The sequence below is a fragment of the Candoia aspera genome, chromosome 1 (genome assembly GCF_035149785.1).
Source record: "Candoia aspera isolate rCanAsp1 chromosome 1, rCanAsp1.hap2, whole genome shotgun sequence".
NCBI lineage: Eukaryota > Metazoa > Chordata > Lepidosauria > Squamata > Boidae > Candoia > Candoia aspera.
Window position 1 is genome coordinate 4,062,600 of NC_086153.1, and position 21,779 is coordinate 4,084,378.

General features: G+C 43.6%; 1 protein-coding gene across 1 annotated transcript in view; it reads left to right on the forward strand.

Moving 5' to 3' along the window:
- The window catches only part of PPM1E (protein phosphatase, Mg2+/Mn2+ dependent 1E), a 104,517-nt gene that overhangs the window by 48,206 nt on the left and 34,532 nt on the right, over positions 1-21,779 (forward strand). The gene's annotated exons all lie outside the window — the stretch shown is intronic.

Consider the following 21,779-nt stretch of genomic DNA (forward strand, 5'->3'; position numbering starts at 1 on the left):
ACAATTGCCAGAAGGTCATAAAAGTGGTGCCATCTTTGACTCTGATCGTGTTCCATTTGCCCTCCTTTCTTTTGGTAGCTGTTCTAGCATTTCGTGTCCAGTTAGATGATTTCCCTACTTTTTCATATCTTGTTAGCCGCCAATTCCTGAAAAGGCTGAAGAATCTTTTCCCACAAAAGCTGCTTCTTATAACCACCTGGAGCTTGTCTGTTGTAAGTCCTACGTTACACCTTTCAGACTGTTAAACCCTTGCCACCTATCCTTGTTGGCTGTGAAAGGTTTCCGCTTCGTTAGCAGTGACCTTTGTCCGTACAGTCAGCGAATTAGCGGCTCCAACTGACCTTCCATTTGCTCTTTTAAGTAAAGAAATGTAATTCTTTGTCCAGAGGTTAAGTGCATAGTTAAAGGAGCAGGTCGTCTTCTTCTGAACCAAGCTGCTTTTCTTTCTTTCCCATCAGCTCCAACAGAATTGTCACTGCTACATTTTTGGGATGTCCATAGACCAGTGTCTGTCAGCCTTGGAAGCTTTAGGACGTGTGGACTTCAACTCCCAGAATTCCCCAGGTTGGGAAACACTGCCGTAGCCCCTTAGTTTTTTATCTGTTTAAGAGAACTTCGTGTCTGGATGACTCAATGGTCAGGACTCCACCCTGAGCTTCCCAGGAAGCAACTTTCAGCTTCGCCACAGAAGATCACCTGTTGGATTGTTGACACTATTAGACTGACATATGAATTGTCAAAAGTTCCTCTTTTGAAAAACCTGTGTTTGATTCCACTGGGGCGACAGCTATTCCATGGGTCTCTACAGAGGCATATCTCTTGACCTCACAATGCTACAGTCTCATTGCAGACTTCAGCTCTATCAGTTGATTGTACATTGGGCTTTGTTGCCTTCTGGCCTGCAGTAATGGCCTTTCCCAATGACACTAGGCCACAGTGACCTTTAGCAAGTATAGTTTGTCTCTTGCCCGTACCTCTGATGTTTAGAGACTGTGAAAGGCTGTTCAGCAGGCCCTGGTTCTCCATGCCACTGATTCGAGTTCCTTTTGAAAGGATGAAGCTGGGTGTAGTCAAGCTCTTAGAAAGGTCCACGTCTTCATTCTGGTTGATTATATCATCCCATAGGCAAAAGCTCTCTCTTTAGTGCTTCTTCCCCCAACCACTGGTTGTGGATTTCTTTACAAATCATGGAGTCCCTGGTGCTCTCTGGGCCTTGTTGTTTTCTTGCAGACGTTTCATTGCCAGGCTGAAGACGTTGCCTAGCCTGGCAATGAAACGTCTGCAAGAAAACAACAAGGCTCAGAGAGCACCAGGGACTCCACAGTTCAACCCTGACCTACAAATCTTCGATTGGTATCTTTACAAATCATATTCCTTTAAAAAATGATTGAAGATCAGGACTAATTTTATGAACCCTTTGCTCCCCAAACCTCAGCTTTATTAGAAATTAAACTTGTCTGTATTCCCAGACTAACTGCATTGTTGGTTTCACCAAGCCTTGAAATTTGTTGAAGTTTTGTGATTGTTTTTCTGAGCCCATCCACTTGCAATCCCAGTTGTTCATTTGATCTTTGTACATTAGTACTCCCTTGTTGTTTTTTTTCCTATTTAAGTTGATGACCTGATATCCTCAGGACATTTTGGGTCTAGTAAAGAAAGCTTAGGAAGAGAAATCTGTTTTGGTAAGGCCCAGTCTTCTTCTTGAGGTGAGAGATCATGTTAGATAGATTGTTCCAGAAAATATGAAGGAAACCCAGTGTCCAGAAAGCATGTTAAGATTATATTACATTAACGTCAAGTACATAAAATAAACTTGGGGAATTCCAGTCGGGTCAGGGTGCCATTGTCGCTCCCACCCACTGATTCAGAGCTGTTTGCTTACAGCATGCCCCTAGAGATCCTATGAAAGTTGACTGTTTATATAATGAGATTTTGCTAACAAAAGACGGTCTAACCAGTCTTTCACGTAAACTTGCAAAAGAAGGAATTAAAACGGGATGCCTTTTCTGGACCACTCAAAGGAGAAAACCAGGAATTGTATCAGGAGATCAACTTCCACATGAAAGATAGCGTCTTGTTCCTGACATCTGCTTTTCTCCATTTCACCAAGCCGAGGTAAAGGAATCAACCAGAAAGGATTTTCAGGACTTTCCCCTTTTAAATCACACTGGATTTTCCTTCATAGAGAATCCAGCTGGAAGTAAGAGTCCCGTCACCACATCAGCCACAGACATTCTGCATAAAGATATAATTAATAAAGGTGATAAATAACATGGTTAAGCTAAGAGTAACTGAGGAATCTTAGCGTCCCTAACAGAGTTTGCCAGCCACGTTCCTGCACGGGGATACGTGCATTAGGTTTTGCATGGATTTTATAAATGCACTATATATTAATAAATTGCCCGTTCTCCAGAGTTCCCCTCATGTCATCCGTATGTGTTTTGGATTTCATGGGACAGCTAGTGATTGTCTTGACAGTTGATGGATAAAATGTTGTTTTCAGGATCTTTGGCATCTACCTAAACCCCAAATAATTATTTTCCAAACGTGATTTTCACATCTGAGTCTCTTCAGCAAGATTTGTTGAAAAGAAAAGGACAGGGTTGCAGGGGCTTGGCAACTGCACTGTTTCCCATCTAAGCATCCATCCATCCCTCACTCTGGATGGAGACATCTACCTTCTTCATAAATGAATCAGTGATGTGGCAGATTCTTTCACTGATCCCAGAATCTTGCAGCTGTTGGATATTTATATAACCATCCCTTTTTTTTCAATCTGGGAACCAGCCATTGCAGTTACACCGTATGATGTGTGTCCATTAGTGGCAGCATGATCTCTGGAGGTTTTTAAGAAGAGGCTGAACAGCTACCTCAAGGGTCATTCAGTTGGTTTTCTTGCACATGGCAGAGGGTTGGACCGGATGATCCTTCCCATTCCACAACTCTATGGTTTTTTCAAGGGAGCGAACCCCATGAGCAAGTAAACCATGGTGTGCTAACAGGAGCTTGCCAGGGGAGTTTGGTGGGAAGAGATCTCACAAGTTTCCTGAGGCCACGGCATTAACCAGCAGCACCAAGACAGGAACAAGAAGGAGTAAATGATGATGTCTTAGGAAGATGAATGGACAGAAAGGTGCAGTAGAAACTTTCTCAAGCAGTGCTCTTGATGAAACAGAATGTTGTGACACATACCCAAAGGATGTTGTGGTCAGTGGTCTAAACAGCCCCTTTCGATTCTGAGATTTTGTGGTAATGTTTTTGACTAGGACCTGGGGAAATCCGATTCAAGTCCCCCTGAGCCGTGGAAACTCACTGGCTGACTTAGGACCAGTGGCCATCTCCCAGCCCAACCTACTCCATAAAGAAGCTTTCCACACCATGAACTGCTATGATTCCAGCATTTGCTTGTTTGTCGGTTTATTTATTTTTGTGTTATTTAACTGATTCATATAGCCACCTATCTCATATACGTGACTATTATTGCCTAGACCAACTCATATTTTCTGAATTTGGCCCAACCCTTCTGGTCTTCCACAAAACACTGAACATCTGGATGTGTTCCAGGGCATAGGGTTGGGAGGTGTGGTAGCCCATGGGGTGTTACTGTTCTGTTGAGTGTTCGTTGGCTTTCTTCTTGGGGACCATCTGAATTTTTAATGCTTTATTGATATTGTTCTTTGTGTGGTTTTTAATGCGTGGTTTATCGAATCAATTTATATGGCTGCCCAGAGTCACATCTGTGAAATGGGCAGCCATATAAATTGATTCGATAAATAGATAAATACATAGATGTAATGTAACCCAGTATTTTTTTTTCTAGTGCACATTTCCTAATGTCAGATAAACCTTTCTTCATTGCTCTGATGACATCACAGTCTACAAGCTTAGAAGACTTGTCACACCAAACCATAATTCTGTTCTGAGTGTATTCAGATCTGAGAGCAATTACCATGGACATCTGGGGCAGAGAGGGGGATGAACACACATACACCAAGGTGCAAGTACATAATAGCATTTGTGTGATGATGACTTATTCGCAGGGGCACCCCTCCTATAAAGCTGTCTTTCCCCAGAGTCAAAGATGGCACCACTTTTATGATCTTCCGGAAATTGTTAAGAATTTGGCTATTCCAGACGTCTTCACCGTCAATACCAGAAGCATTTTTGTTGTGTTGCAATACAAGTAGTCCTCATTTAATGACCACACTTGGGACTGGAATTTCAGTCGCTAAGTGATGCGATCGTTAAGTGAATCTGACCTGATTTTACAACCATTTTTGCGGTGGTCATTAAGCAAGTTAGTGCTGTTGTTAAGCAAATCACATGTTCAATAAGTGAAACAGGGTCCTTAAGCGAATCATGTGGTTGCCCATTGATTTTGCTTACTGGAAGCCGGCTGGGAAGGTCAAAAATGGCAATCACATGACCACAGGACACTGTGACAGTTGTGAATGTGAATCAGTTGCGAAGCACCCAAACTGCAATCACGGGTCCATGGGGATATTGCAACGGTCGTAAGTGCGAGGACCTGCCACAAGTTGTTTTTTTCAGTGCCGTCGTAAGTCCAAACCATTGCTAAACGAATGGTCATTAAGTGAGGACTACCCATATGTTATTGCACTGTACTTTCAAATGTATTATTTCATACTATTCTTGTAGGATGTTTATTATCTATATGCCACTGCCTAAAGTCCAGCTGGATTCAGGTGCTGCATGCATTTCATAAATACATAAACAAACTTTGGTGTCATGTGAAGGGGCAGATTCTGCTGGTGGTTACCTCTTGCTGCGCTAACCCTTTTGCAGTCTCTTTAATTCCGTTTACTCGTTTCTGCTTGGTTGTTCTTGTGTGCAGATAACACTAAGTCCGTCTTTGTGAACTCATAGCCAGATACTAATTTTTTAAATGCATCTTCCATTGTTTCACCAACTGATCTGCAAGACAGACATTAGAAGCTGTTCCTGATTGAATGTAGATAAGGGTGGATTGGTATGGTAGAAAAAAATGGCTACCCCTTCTGTTTGAAGTGGCTTGCGTAGAGGACGTTGCATGGCGATTTTCCTGACCATCGTTAATTGTGGGACCACATCAGCACGTTATCGTTAAATACATAGTTGTCGCATGCCAAGATGCAGTAGATCAAATAAGCTCCAGCAGACCATTAAGCCAGTCGCTATTATAAATGCCTTCATTTCATGAAGGGTTATAAACCACATCACTGTTAGACGTCACAGTTATCCTGCGCCGGCTTGAATTTTTCGTAGCCGAGCAAAAGATGATCTACTTGTCATTTGTTGGGGGCAAATTTTAAAGTGTGAAAATGGGGTTGGTGAGAAAACATTGCAAATCTGCCTTTAGAAGCTACACAGTTTCAGTGGGGGGGGGGGGGAAACGGTTCCTGCGTTGATGATAAGCTAATGGGAAGGACTGTAATAGATTATTTTCTATCTCTGTAGGATTCTAATTGCTTATGCCTGAATAAATCTCTTGCTTTTTTTTAACTAAAGGATTATAATAATTTAACAGGAGCTATTTTTTCTTCTTCTGTTCCCACAGATGGAAGAGGATTTTTTTTGTTGTCGTTGGACAATTTCAATAACAGGAAACTCTATTTTTCTAAATGAAATAAAATGCTTGTTAAACTCAGTAGAAGTAATAACATTGAGCTAATGAAGTACTCCAAATATTGCTGGAATCTCAGGCTCACCTTTTTTTCTAATTAATTTTCATTCATATTCTGACCCCCTCCCCACCCCCATTCCCCCCTTTTTGTATTCAGTTCTCTCCTTTCTCATCCACCCAGGGTTTTCTAACCGGCAGATATATGCATATTATTCTTTCCTATGAAAAGGTTGAGGTCCCGCAGTTGCTTCCTCCTATTAAAATACAAGTCTCCGGAGCTATTCTGAAGCTTGCCAAGGGCTAGCCGACAAAATGGAAAAAAATTTTCCTCCAAATGAAGCAGCTTTCATTTTACGTCTGCAAAAAAGGCAGGGTCTCCTAACGGGGTCGATAAGAGAACAAAGAACCTTATTTCTCTAGATGGCCAAATATCAAGAAGTTCCTTTGCAAAACATGTTGGACCTTCATAATTGTATTGCCTGGGAAAAAATGGCTGTTTTTCTTTTAGAGATTATAATATTGCGATAGAAACCTCCTGGGAAATCTCCCCCCTGCACAACTATCCAAGTCTTTGATATATGAAGGAAGTAACAAAGCAGTCGGTTTTATTACATGATGTATTTATTCACGGCAGAAGGTAACGAGAAAAAGAAGTCAAGGTGGGTGAGAATTCCTAAAGAGAGAAACATGCTAAAGGCAGTTGTTGAAACTATTCCAATGAAAAGGACTGCCACAGAGCAGTTGTAGGTTGCCAAATATATATATATATATATAGAGAGAGAGAGAGAGAGGAGATGGAAAGAGGGTGAGAACATCAAGGAAAAATAAACCACAGAAACCAGGGCTGGAAAAAACAGATTGGACGCAAGTTGCAGTTGCCTAGATTTTGTTCACGTGTAAGGAAAATAGCAGGGTCTGCACAACTGTGGACTGGTTTCCTTGTGGAGGTTGTGAGTTTCCCACCTCCGGAGGTTTTCAGAAGAAGCTGGACGGCCACCGCACATGGATGACTCACTTACCTTCCCTGCACGTTGCAGAGGACCGGACGAGAGATCGTTTTGGTCCCTTCCAACTTCACGATTCTGTAATTCTGAGAGTTCCTGGAGGAACTTCTTGGAGTAGACAGACTCAAAATGCTGTAGGTGTGAAATTGCTGTGCGTCAGGAAAGCTAAAACTCGAAAGAGCGGAGAGGGACAGATGAGGGGTCTTCAAATAAGTTCAGAAAAGAAAACCACACGTATTAGCAGCTGCTCAGTCAAGAAAGGAAAGGCACAGCTATTTCACACCTACAATAGCTTGGAAGGGACCAAAACGATCTCTCGTCCGGTCCTCTGCAACATGCAGGGAAGGTAAGTGAACCATCCATGTGCGGTGGCCGTCCAGCTTCTTCTGAAAACCTCCGGAGGTGGGAAACTCACAACCTCCACAAGGAAACCATTCCACAGTTGTGCAGATCCTGCTATTTTCCTTACATGTGAACAAAACCTAGGCAACTGCAACTTGCGTCCAATCAGTTTTTTCCAGCCCTGGTTTCTGTGGTCATGGAAATAGTTCTTGACCGTCTTCCCTGTAGCTTGTTGTGAAAAGCAGGACGAAGGGGCAGGACTGAAGACTGAGATGGATAGAAACATGACTAGAGAATACTTTTTAAAAAAATCCTGCATTAGTTTAAATATCCAGGACCAGAGAGATTTCATCCAAAGGTATTGAAGGGACTCTCTGTAGGTTTATCAGAACACCAGGTGAAATCCTGGACCAATTATTGTGGGAGAACAGATGTCGCCCTTCCCTTGCGAAAAAGAAAACATGGGAATGCACAGAACTTAAAGGTCAGTCTGGCGTGGATACTTGGAAAGATTCTAGAAGAGATCAGAGGGACATAGAGAAGTTAGCACTTAAAAACCAGTTTGGTCATGGTCAGAATGCAGCAGGGATTTGTCAAGGACAACCCTTGCTAAACAATACTCTTTTTTTTTAATCAAGTAATTTTCGTAGCAGATTGTGTGAATGCTGTAGGTGTTACCCCAACATCTGTTGCAAGACAAACTCTGCTAAGCATGGGCCTTCCTAAACTCCCGATTTGTCCTGTTGACAAGGGAATCTGCCGTCCCTCACTTAATTATAACCAGTTGGGAAAAATTAGTAGATACAGTGAAAGTAGCATGAGCTTGGGATAAAATGTTTAAAGCCTTCATTTGATAAGAAACTAAAGCTGAGTATAGCTGAATGTACATCTTGGATTCTTTAAAAGGCATATTTTAATAAACTCATAATAATAACGATTTACTAAACTTTTATTTAATTTCTTTATTTTTGTCACAAAACAATCTTTAATCTTAAAGAAAAATAGAATATTAAAAAAATGAAAAGTGCAAACTAAAAATACTTACATTTGCATAGTTTATATTTTATACTTACCAGTAGTCACTGGTTTACCAATGAATTCACTACTGTCATATAAACAATACAAGATGTTTTTGTAAGATACCACAGAATTTCTGCCATAGTAACACATATTGCTGCATTCTCTGATTAGTAGAAAATATTGCCTTGTCCAAAACAGATAGATCACACATTTCCAAGAGCCATTCCTTGACATCTGGGATAATACCACTTTTCCAATGCCTTAATATAATTCTTTTGGCCACCCCCTCATGCTTGATTCAACCACAATTATTACACTTGTATGCCGTCCAATTCCCAATGAGTCTGGGTCACCACAATCAAAGAAATTACAAAATAATCAATAAAAGATGGCAAGCGTGACAGACAAATGGAGTGAAGCAAGGGGTCTCCCTCTCTCTCACCGAAGGCCTGGGTGAAGAGCCAGGTCTTCATGGTCTTCTGAACAACAGCAGAATGGGGGTCATCCGGATCTTGGGGGAACCTCGTTCCAGAGAGCATAAAGTAGGATTCCATGATAGGGGAAGACAAGGGGAAAAGGAACTTCTCAAGACAGGTGATACCTACTTTAAGTATTGTCCATAATACTTGATGCATTCCAAATTTGGGGTGGACAAGCTGGAACAGGTTCAGAGAAGGTCAGTGAGGATAATCAGGTAGTCCTAGCTTAAGAACCTTTCGTTTAGTGATGGTTCAAACTTACAAGGGTGCTGAAAGAAATGACTTACAATTAGTCTTCAAACTTATGACTGTCACAGCGTCCCTGCAGTCATGTGATCACGGTTTGAGTGCTTGGCAACCAGTTCACATTCATGACTGTCGCAGCATCCCATGGTCACATGATCACAATTTTCAACCTTCCCAACTCGCTTCTGGCAAGCAAAATCAATGGGGAACTGCATGGTTCACTTAATGACCACATGGTTCACTTAATGCCCACAGTGGTTTGCTTAACAACTGCTGCAAAAAAGGTCGTAAAATCAGGTTGGATTCACTTAGTGACAGCTTTGCTTAGCAACTGAAATTCCAGTCCCAATTGTGGTCGTTAAGTGAGGACTACCTATAGAAATTAAGTCCTGAGAAGGGAAGTTAAAGGCACTAGGACGGTGAGCCTTGAAAAGGGAAGATTGGCGGGGTAGGGGTGGCATATGATAGTGCTCTTCAATTCCATGAATGATGGTGTGCAAAAAAATATATGCTCTTTATTGTACAATTTAGGACATAGACTGATGTAAGTTACAAGGAAAATAGATTCCATTTGACTGTTAAGAAAAAAAAATTCTAGTGCTTAAGAACAGTGTGATAGGGGAACTAGTAATCCAGAGGGATGGTGGCCTTCTGCGTTCAAATGGAGACTGCCCGGGGTGCTTAAATGTAGGCCCCTGCATTGAGTGGCATGGGGGATGGACTGGATGGCCTCATGTATCTCTCAAAATCTAGGATTCTGTTCTGGGATTATGTCACATAGGGTGTATGTCTTCTTTATACAGCGATCCCTTTTCTCAAGTGTTTATCTGAAACATTTCTAGACAGTTTGGCCCTCTGCCCAAAGATCCCCCAGTTAGATAGTAATGGTGTGGTTCAAGGCATTTAGCAACTGAACTGGCTTTGGAGGTGCAAACTGAATTAAGTGATCAGAGATGCATTTTAGAAGTCCAGTTGCAAATTTCCTTTTGAGGGAAGGCTCAGCCCCGGCCTTTTCCACAAAATGGTGGCCATCACAGCGTAAGACAATAATAACGCAAAAGGGCATTTCATGCTTACATGGTTGAATGTACTTTGAAGTTCCTTTTCTTAATTCAGGGTATAATTATGATTTTAAAATAAAATTTGAAAAGGACCTCCGATGAGCAGCACTTGTTCTGCTAATTTTGCAGAGCGCATTCAGGTTTTTTGATTTATTCGCTAGGAAGTCTGTAAACAAAAAAAGTGGTTTTTGTAGCAGAGCTCCTGTTTTTACATATTATTCTCCTTTCAGTAGATAAAAGCCTCAGGCAATTAATTCCTTTGCTATCTTGACAGGTATCTTGACGAAGTAGATCTTAATGCCTGCCATGGCTCCTACAAACCATTTCATAACCATTTTGTAAGCCCAGAAACTGTTTTCTTCCTCCTCCTCCTGAGTCAGTATCTGCTCAGACTCCGACGCTGAAGGTTGATGGGATTTCTGCAGATTTCTTTCCTTCTCTTTTTAGAACAGTATAAAAACGAGCGACATAGCCTTTAGAGGCTCAGCCCTCCGGTAAATATATAACACATTCCTCAGGGTCCCCTGAATTAAGCTTACGTCTTTTTGATGCAATTGCCTCTGAGTCACTGCTGGCCTGGCCACAAACGTGGTTGAAAAATAGCAAAGTTTTGTGCAGCCATTTGACAGAGCTGGGCTCAATATCTGAAAAATGATCGGCCAGACATAGTTGGCAAGGAAATCATAGGCATATCACCCCTTGGAAACAAGGGCAGTTATGGCTGAAGAGGGGAGAGAGACTGCCATTAACCAACTGGGCATTATCCTGCTCCGTCTTCATTTTTCGAGCTTCCAAAATCCACCTGTGGTTTCAAAGATCTAAGCTTTCAGCTGAAACCCCCAAACTGTAATAAAAGAGAGGCATAATTTGAAATGTTCCCCTCCCCCTCCCCATATTGCATCCCCCAAATGGGACTGGGCAAATTATGATGATAGAAGGACCATCTTTGGCACTTAACAAAAGACGATTCTGAAATGAGTAATATTTTTGAGAAAAACCTAACATAGCCTGTTATGTAACCCAGTGCTTGGTAAGGAGCGAACAGATTGAGTCTCAGAAAGCACAAAACAGCTTTGTTTGAAAGGGTACCATTTCATCATTGGCTTATTTGCTTTATAACAGAATGAAAGCTACCTATTTTAATTTCCTCTGGCCTCCAAAGCTTTTGCTGCTTTCTTTGTATCCCCTCCAGTTTTTATTAATTTTCTTTTTAAAGCTTGTTTTCAACTAGAGAAGCAGCTATTAAATCTCTGAATTCAGAACAGATAATCCGGCTATCCAAGTGGAACTCCATTTGATTTTTGATTACCTGCCATCCAGTCGGTGTCGACACTGAGCAACTACATAGATGGTTTTTCTCCATGATGATCAGTTCCCAACCTGGCCCTTCAGCTCTCCCAACGGAGCATCCATCACCACTGTCACTGAGTCCCTCTTCCTTGCCGCTGGTCGTCCTCTTCTTCTTCCTTCCACCTTTCCCAGCGTCATAGCCTTCTCCAGAGAGTGGTGTCTTTGCATAATGTGTCAAAATTCGAGCCTGGTCATTGGTGCCTCGAGTGAGAATTCTGGGTTGATTTGTTTGACGATCCCCTGGTTTGTTTTCTTGGCTGCCCATGGTCTTCTCAAGGGTTTCTCCAACCCAAAGCTTCAAAAGTGTCAATACGCTTTCTATGCTGCTTCTATTCCATTTGATACACACGGGTGGCTCATAGAGTACCATGCAAACTAATAAGAATGGGGACAGAATCAGCCCTCGTGCCACATGTTTAATTCTACCTTCTTCCAGCCATCTTTATTCCACATCATGGTCCAGGATGTGGAACCACCATCATGGTTCATTCTGAGAGGAATTCCTTGCAGATTTATGGATATAGTTTTGTGATTCCTGGATTCCTGGATTAGACACTTTTGACTAACTTCTGCATTCTGCTGTCTCATGCAATCTGTTTCTTTATCTAACTGGCTTTCAGCATTCTTGAACGAGCTGACCGCATGGTCGGCACAGCCATCTTTCTATTCCACCTGGCACTCTAAGCTGTCCTTTCTTATAACACCACCAACCGTTTGCGAGTGGTATTAGACAAGAAGAAAACGTAGAATCCTAAGGTATTAGGCAATGCGTATTGGGAATTAGCAATCCTGCATAGTGTCTGTCTGCGCAGTCACTAAGATTTGTACAAATGTGATGCACAGGATGATGAGGCTGAGGAATGAGAGAAGAATGTGTGAAGGGCTTGCCAAACTCAAGTGAAATCTGAACGTTTGTTTTTCAGTGCACTTGTCCAAGAAACTCTTCCACAAGCTGTGAAGAAGAATGAATCTCAGTCTGGTTATGAAGCTCATCGATGGCTCTGTAGCTTCAATGGCCTTCACATGGTGGTGGTTGGGATAAAGGCGGGGAGCCAAGAGGTGTCAGCGCTTTAGAGGAAAAATATGTTACAGATATAGAAAATGAGGGTAGCCATGTTGGCCAAGATAAAACTCTATAGTCCATTTTGGAGCTATATTCTTACCCGGCCAACTGAGGGAGATTGATGCTGCTCAGATCCTTCAGTCTTCTCATGAAGAAGGATACTAGCAATAAATTGCCCTGGAAGCCTTAAAGGTGGAGGTAACGTTGAAGCCGTAACGTCTTCATGGTCTGATTCTTCAGAGGGAATGGGGAAACAGACTGCAGATGTAACAGATGTAACCAGATTCAGGAGTTGTGCTTGCAGTACTCCAAGACAGATGGTCCTTGGACCCCAAATTAAATAAAAAGTTAATAAAAACTATTAAAAATGGTCAAAATCTTGCAGGATCATGGTGTGGTCACACGGGAATCACATTTGGGAGTGGAGATGTTGGCACTTACTTAATTTTTTATTTGGGGGGTACCTACCCAATTACAGTATGCCAGATTAGTAGGCTGACCGAGTCAGGTCAGACAGAAGGTTAAAACTCCCTCCTACCTCATTTTAGGAATGGTTGCTTCCCCACTGCTTCTTCTCTGCCGTGATTAGCAATCTTCCTTAAGGCAGAGTTGCTGCTAAGAGGTTTTCAACTTTCTTCCCCCAGAACGATCCCAGAAGACCCAGTCACTCTTTTCCCTCCTGTTAATTGGGAAGCACGTTTCTTGATCAGCATCACTGAGCCTCAGCTTCCCTCTGAGTACGTACCTGATTAGGTTTGCGGCAAGGAATAGACCCTGTGTACACGCGTGGCCCGTTAGAAGGGCCATGAAACGGATCTACATGGAAGACTCTGGGCCTCTGTCGTGTTCGTGTTTGGCCTTTAGACAGATCTGCAGCACAGACCCTTACCCACTCCCCCGCCCCATACCTGATCCTCCCTCTGCCTTTTCGGATGGATGATCGGCAAGTCACAGAATCATCCTAACTTGGAAATGTTGTGAAATCCAGGCGCCGCATGCCTGGATTCTGCCTCTGAAGCACAGGGCTGTTCTCCATGCGCTGCCTGGATTATTTATGGCCCTGTTGCGTCCTCCCCCTTTGATGTGTCTGTTTGATCAGTCTCTGGCATACTGGCTCTGGCTGCATCATGAAAAGGGACCATTTTGAAGCAATTTCCTACTTACTCACACTTTGGGTATTTTGAAAAGTGGCTTTCTATTTGTTCCTTGTGTTAAATGGAACATCTTTTTTCATATGCTTTGCCTTTCAGTGGCACCTCTGATGTGACACTAGAAAATATTGTCTCTTTTCAATTAATTCTGCCACTTCTCTTCCTCTTGCTAACAGAGCCCAAAATTCATACTGTGTTTTTTTGTTAGCCGCCTGTGGCAGAGGGAGCTTCCTTTCTACCTTCCATTGAGCTTTTCACTGAGTTTGGGTGTCTGGTATTAAAAGCAAATAGGCACAGCTTTTTTTGATTCTTTAGCTTTAGCGTGAATTGGGCAGAAACGGAACTGAAAAGGATGGTACAGGGTTTGGTTATTTTAAAAGAGGCGCTTGGGCCCCGGCTCTCAGCAATACCTTGTAGAAATGTGTCCAGCTCTGAAGAAGACACTGTGAGAAGATGATCATAGCTAACGGCACAGTTTGGTTCACTGGGTGATGTTGTCTGCAAGGGCAGATGCCCATCAGAGTTGATGGCTGCATTTCTACTATTCCTCTGCACCGCTGGCCCCTTTTATTCCGTCTGTCCGGGATAAGTCAAATCAATCCTTGTTACAGCCATGCCGTCATGCCGCCCAGAGTCCCTCTTCTGAGGGAGATGGGCGGTAATACAATTTGAATAATGAATAAAAATAAAAATAAAATACAGTCACAGACTAACAGAGTTCTCTGCTGGATAATAATGACATGCAGCAAGAGATGACATCTCTTGTTCCTGTTGGAGGTAAATCCTGCGTTGCGTTTCTCAACCATTTTAGCGGTAAAGTATTAGGGGTTCTAGGCATCCTCGTTCTTCTTCCTTTAAAATTAGTATTTCACTGTTACCTTTCTTTTGTTTGCTGTGCATATTACCTATAAGATAAGAATATTTTGGAAAGCTTCATGACTTTTCAGTCATGGCATTTCAAGTAGCCTCAAAGCCTAATCTTAACGGAGGATGCAGTTTGGTTTGTGTAACATACTATTCTATGAAGTTGGATAGTTAGTGGTTCTGTTTGTAAACTCCATTTTTATTTTAGCATATTATTTGAAACATGCAGTCATGTTAAGCCACAAGATGCTTGGTTTGGGCATAGCATGTCATGTGAATACAGCAGTTGTGGCTTGTTATGCTTAGTTTAGCAAGTTGTCCAGCCCAAATGTGATGGGGTGAGCCACAAAGAATTCCTGGGGTGTTTCTAATTCATTAGCCTTTTAATCAATAAGGCCTGGTTACTTGAGGGACCGCCTGTCTTCCATACAGGTAGTCCTCATTTAACAACCATTTGTTTAGTGACAGTTCGGACTTACAATGGTGCTGAAAAAAAACGACTTAACAATCGGTCCTCACTTTTACGACTGTTGCAGCATCCCCACAGTCATGTGATCATGATTTGGGCACTTGGCAACCGGTTCGCATTTATGACCATTGCAGCCTCCCATGGTCACGTGATCACCATTTTCGACCTTCCTGGCTGGCTTCTGGCAAGCAAGATCAATGGGAAACTGCGTGATTTGCTTAATGACCACACGGTTCACTTAACGCCACGGTGATTCGCTTAATGGCCACTACAAAAAAGGTCGTAAAATCAGGTCAGATTCACTTAATGACCGCTTCGCTTAGCAACCAAAATTCCGATCCTTGCTGGATCTTGCATGCAGTCCTATTATACTCTACTGTGTCTGAAAAATGTGTATCCGAAATGTGAGTAGGGAGGCTTCTGGTAGTCTGCATCTATAACTTAATGAGCTGAGCACCGTTTGACCTCTTCTGAAGTGCCTAAATACCAAGGACTTGATTCAGTGGGCAGTACACCCTACTTAAAACACACCGCTGAGGTTTTATGATGCCGTTGGGAAGGGTTGCTTGATCCCCCGACAGTTTTACGTGGGAAAGAATTCCACTTTGTGTTGGACTCGTGCCCCGCACGGCTGGTTTGGGACTGTCGGTCATCAGAGTCTGTCCACACATAAGCTCTGCTGTGGCCGAGTGCGATGGCTCCGTAGCCCTGCGAGGCGAAGGCAGGATGCGTCACAAAACAGAGCCTCCTATTTCATCTTCCTCCTGTGCCTCATCCTTTGGAGGCTGATGTCTTTTTCAACAGCCCCGTTGCCTGGATCGCATCAGAATGCAAAGGATGACGAACTCACCCGATCGCAAAGGGTGCGTGATGGTGGGGGAACGTTTTCGCTTGTCTAGCAAGGATCAGGACACCATCACTGGACTCCATCCATCGCCTGCCCAGCCCCTCGAATTTTAGAACCTTTAGAACTCAGGATATTTGGATCTTGCTTCCAAAGGCAGCCCAGGGACGTCGGGAAAACGGAGAATTTCAGTGGAAGTGCAATGTGTGGGCTGGCATAATGACATCAAATCCTGCAGCCTGTTCTTCTCTTCCCAATCAGCACGCCACAAAAAATGTCCTTGAATGACTAAAATCAGTGACAGGCTGTGCTGTTTGACTGACAGAGCTTTGTCTTTAATTTTCAGTGTATTAATCTAAGGTCTGCTTGGCCTCCTGTGGAGCGATGCCCAAGGCAATGCTACCCAACGTGGGGGGAGTTGTAGGCGTGCAGGGAATTTTTAAGTGAAGCAAAGCTGCCTCGGGTGTGTAAAGGGAACAGGACAATCTCCTTGTGCCCAGTGTGAAGCCCACCAGGGCGCATTAGTCAGGCCCTCCTGCATTACAGTCCGTTGAAACAAACACAAATACCTGCAGACACAGGATCCCAAAAGTAAGGAAACTATCAAGGCCACCTTGTCTGAAATGCCCACTTATTCCCCAGTTCTTTCACTTTGAAAATAAGAGCGTCGTCTTAGATTCAGTGGCAATATGATGATGGAGACAGAACGGTGGTTTTTCTGCCCCATTATTTCTGTGCAGGTGGGCATTGTGATATCTGCCAGATTGCCTTCTTTTGAGCAGAAGTCAGCAAGAGGAACTAGTATAGCCAAGCCTGTATATTTTTACATCTGCAAGGAGGCCAATTGTGCCCAACTGGCCTTTCCCAGATGTGTTGGCCACAATCTCTGACTGCAGCCCCCATGGCCATCCTGGATGGACTGCCGTGCTGGGGTGGGGAGTGACACCCATCCAATCTGGAGAGGCACCAATGTAGAAAAACCATCTTACCTAGAAAATCTATCTATCTATTGGGTCGCTACAAGTCGAAAATGACTTGATGGCTGGTAATCAATCAATCAATCAATCAATCAATCAATCAATCCTAGCTAGATATAAAGCATTCACCTATAATCACAAATTATTCTTTTGTTAGGAAAAAAAAAGTTTGTATTAAATGTCCCTGAAGGCCTGCCTTTTCATGTGGCCCTGTTATCAGCCTCTTCCAGTACCCTCTTTTCATACCCTCTTTTTCCAGTGCCACCCTCTTCCAGTTGCATGCAAGGGATGTTTCAGTGGGCATCACAGCACCAGACAGGTGGAGACTGTTTAGCTCTGTGGCATTCCTAGTAGTGCACAGAAAAGGCTTGGAGATCATCTAGTCCAGCCCACTCCAGTGCAGGAACCCACTACTGCAGTGCCCAGCTGCTGACCACCCCACCTCCAGCGGCGTCCACACTCCCTTTGCATCGTCATCTCTCCTGACCCTGTTGGTAGACAGAATCTGTTTCTCTCCTCTTGGTAGGCATTTGTTAATTCGCAGGTTTCTTTTGAGAAAAAGGGCAAAGGTACTTGGGAAGATAGAGATGGAACCGCAGCAATGCAGTGAAGGCTGTTGCCCAGTCTTCTTGGAAAAATTGTTTATGTGCATTCTGGTCCCTTTACGACTCACCTAGACGATGACCCAGATCTTCTTCTGTCATCCTTTGGTCTGGTTCTCTTTACTTCAGAGGGAAATCAATATCCGTGCAAGATTCGAGCCTTAAATTTAAATTATATCCCAGAGGAGAATTCTCTGCACATTTTCATGTGCGCTGCCTCCTCCTTCCTGCTCCTCAGCACTATAAATAATTGAGCCACTTTAACTACAACTGCCAGATCTTCTTTATTACGAATGAAATAACTCTGTGGCTCAGTAGAACGCCATTCTTTGGGGACTCAGATGAGGAAGTGAGTACTTACAGCATTTTGTTCATCCTTAAGGGGGTTTAAAAGGGGGTTAAAAGTTTCTGCTAAACCTCCTGTCGGTACTGGATCTGTTATATGATGCTGGAAGAAAAGGAACAACGTAAATCAGTGTTTCCCGAGCTTGGCCATTTTAAGACATGTGGACTTCAAGTCCCAGAATTCCTGGGGGAATTCTGGGAGTTGAAGTCCACGTGTCTTAAAGTGGCCAAGCTCGAGGAACACTGATCTAAAAGTTGTTATGGCCATCAGTACAATTAAGAAGGGCATTTATTGTTTTAAAATTTTATTCTGCCCTTCCTTACATGAGTTTCCAGGATGGTGTGGAAAGTTTTTCTTTGTTCCTGCCAAAAAGGAGGTTGATAATGTGGGGCAGAAATAAGAAATTGCCTAAGGCGGTGCTATTGATAACTCTCTTCTCTAGAGGTCTCGAAGCACAGATTAGATCACGGCCTGTTGCAGATGGATTACATGGATTACACTAGATTTCCTACACGGTCTGCTCGTACGACTCTCACAAAAACAGCGTTGTCTTATTGGTCAGTGTATGCTTTCCAGTGGCATTATAGGTCAGTCCAACATTAAAGGCATTTAAACCTATTCTGTCATCTTTGTTGAACCTCAAGGAAGCTTGATGGCTTGGAGATCTTTTGGCTAAGCTTTGGTGGGCCCATCAGCTAAAACCATTCCTGGACAAGGATAATGTGGGTCCCAGGGGTGCTGTCAAGCTTTAGGAAGCCCTGAGACCCCCTGCCACAATCTGCCTGCACCTCCACCTCCTTTTTCTCCTCTCTTCCCTTCTCTTCTTCCTCAGCTAGTGCCTGATACATCTTCAGATACATCATCTGCTTTCTCCCACCACCACCAGTGCTGATTCTTCTGCCCATCTTTTTGTCTCCTCTGCCTCTTTCTGCCTGATGCCTTCATTTTATCTTCCTCTTCCTCTTCCCATCTCTCCACCTGTTGCCTTTTTAAAAACCAAATGAGGGGCAGTGTGGCAGCAACCTGGCAGATGAAAGGGCAGCTCCAGGCAGCTTCTTTGAGATGGTGGGCACAGACCCTTATACACTGCGCTGAGCTGGCTGAGTCAGAGGCTGCCTTCTCGCCCCAGAAGCCATGACATCGGTGTGGGGAAGTGAATCTAGCTGCAGCTGTTCATTGTGGGGGTGAGAAAAAAAAGAACACTAACTGGGGCATTACTTCTTTGGTGTGGCCCTGTGGCATTGGGGAGGTGTTTGGGGTCTCCCCAAATCCTTGGGTCCCAGATCTGTACCATGCCGTGTGATTCTAGCAATGCCTCTGCTGAGCATGACGATTCATGCTTCAGCCTAGGTCTCTTCCTGTGTTGTTTGTGGGTTCTGCTTAGTTGCTCATGTTGAATGTAGACCGGGCTGGGGAATCCTGGGAGTTGAAGTCCACCCGTCTCAAAGTTTCCAAGGTTGAGAAACCCTGATCTAGATGTTTTGAGTGCCACCTGTCTTAAATGGAGATGCAGGATAGGTATCAAATGAATAAACTACTTGGAGCATCTCCCTTGAGGGATCTCCTGTTTATTTATCTGGGCACTCAACTTGCCAGCTTGGAGCAGGGTCCTCCTGGCACCTTGCTGTTGGCAGATGTCCATTAGGAAGGGACACTGAGGGCCTTCCCCGTTTGTTCAACGTATTTAAAGGACTGTTGAGTGTTTTCTTGGCTATGCTACCATGAAAAGGGGTTAGAAATATTTTAATCCATCCATCCAACAAATATCCAGCCGCCTGCCCATATTTACGAATTGTTTTCTTGACTTAAACTGAAAAAGCACACGTGGCTTGTGAATAAGCCGTTGTTGTGAAGATAAAATGAGGGTAATCCTCCTGCGCTCCACCTCATGCTCCGAAGGGAATAGCAGGATATCAAGGCAATAAACGAATACATCCTTCCCCCTCACCTAATTTTCAAAAACAGCAGGCCTTCCATTTCTGGCTGATGTGGGACTTTCTCATCTCAGCACATAAGAAGTAAGGTTGTCTGCCAATGTGTTAAGTTTGTCAAGATACTGGTCTTTTTAAAAAAAAAAAAATTCCCCTTACCGCAGGGAATCCTTAACTTAAGCCAATTTTAGAGTTTTTATACTTCTCCCACCTCAAAATAGCAGGAAGGCGTGCCAGCAGTTTTCAGCCCTCGTGGCCACAAAGACCTCTGTGGGTTGAATTCAACACAGCGCACATGCCGCGAGAAGCCCCAGCCGCCGCTACTGGGGTTCTGTGGTCCGAAAATGACCCCGCAGGATCTTGCTGCTCTGGAAGAATGTGAGCAGCTGTCCAAAGTTGATTAAGTAGCAACTGTTTACCAAGGCTGCAGTGGGAAAATTAGATTGCTGGGTTCTAGTGTAACATTTTAAATATCTCACTACCCAGAGATCAGCTCTTCAGCACTCCCTCTGTCTCAGGACAGTGTTTCCATTTGTGGGCTAAGTCATGATTTGTTGTGTAAACAAGGTCATGAGGAGAGGGGGGCGTCAAAACTCAACCAGGTGCACAGCGCTGAATTATAGGTTGTCCTTGCTTAATGACCATTAGTCTAGTGACAGTTTGGACTTATGACGGTGCTGAAAAACTGACTTGTGACTGGTCCTCGTACTTACAACCGTCGCAGCATCCCTGCAGCCATGTGATCACGATTTGGGTGCTTGACAACCAGTTCACATTTACAACAGTTCCAGCATCCTGCAGTCATGTGATCTCCATTTTTGACCTTCCCAGGCAGCTTCCGGCAAGCAAAATCAGTGGGGACCCATGTGATTTGCTTAATGACCATGTTTGCTTAATGACTGTGGTGATTCACTTAACGACCACCACAAAAAAGGTCATAAACTTGGGTCGGATTTGCAATTTAGGGAGGGGGGAAGTCATTTGCTTTCTTTTAATGAGCTCTTCATAAATAATACAATGTGATTTCAGGGATACCAGGCATGTTAAAAATCCAGATCAAGAAGCTAGATTGCAGCATGCTACATCTGTTGGGCAAAACGGGATTCTGAGCACAGAGGTGGGCATCTGGGGGTCTCAAAGCAGTTCTTCTTTTCCTGAGATGCCACAGCTTCCTCACAGTCCCAGGAAAATGCGTGTTTGGTTTAAGCTATGCCCACCCATACGCTCTGAATCCCACTTTCCCTTGCGAAGCTGGATCGCCGCACAGCCCTAAAATTCACCCTGATTTTCAATAATCCTTGAAAATCTGTCCCTTTATCTTTGAAGGTAACAAAAAAGAGCTTCTTTGCCTCATCCTGTTGTAGCTTATTTATGTGACTGCCACAGACATGCACTGGAGTCATGCCAAGGGGAGCTCTGCTGAAGAATTACCTGCACGTAAGAACAATGAAGGAAGAATGGAAGGTGGCGGGGCAATGCCGCAACGAGACTGTCATCAAATACAGGCAGCCCTTGCTTAATGGCTACAATTAGTACCAGCAGCTCCGTCACTAAGTGAGTTGTCATGTGACTGCAATGGTCTTACAACTTACCACTCACTTCTGTGGTTGCTAAGTGAATCACCCACGGTTGCTAAGCGAAACATTGTGTGACCACAATGGGCTTATGATGTCACTTCCCATTCGGTCATTAAGGGAGACATCATGTAACCACAACTTGCGATTTTACTGCTGGCTTCTCCATTGACTCAGCTTGTTGGAAGCTGGCTGTGAAGAGCACAAATGGCAATCACATGACCGGGGGATGCTGCAATGGTCGTGTGTGCGAGGAACGGTCATAAACCTCCTTTTTCAGCCCCATCTTAAACTTCAAATGGTCACTAAACAGGGCAGTTGTTAAGTGAGGATTACCTAAGTAGTCCTCACTTAATGACAATTTGTTTAGTGACACTCCAGACTTACGACGATGATGAAAAACCAACTTACAATCAGTGCTTACACTTATGACCATCACAGCATCCCCACAGTCACGGGATCATGATTTGGGCGCTTGGCAACTGGTTTGCATTTCTGACCTTTGCAGCATCCTGCAGTCACATGATCGCCATTTCTGACCTTCCCAGCTGGCTTCTGGCAAGCAAAATCAATGGGGAACCGTGTGATTCGCTTAACACCCATGTGGTTCACTTAATGACCACGGTGATTCGCTTAAAGACTGCTGCAAAAAAGGTCATAAGATTGGATCAGATTCGCTTAATGTCTGCTTTGTTTAGCAACTGAAATTCCGGTCTCAACTGTGGTTGTTAAGTGAGAACCGCCTGTAGAAATCTATCTGGAGGGGATTAAATTGGGAAAGCAGTATTTCAGGGGTGTTGGCAGGGAGGGAGTCAAAAAAGTAAAGATGGTGG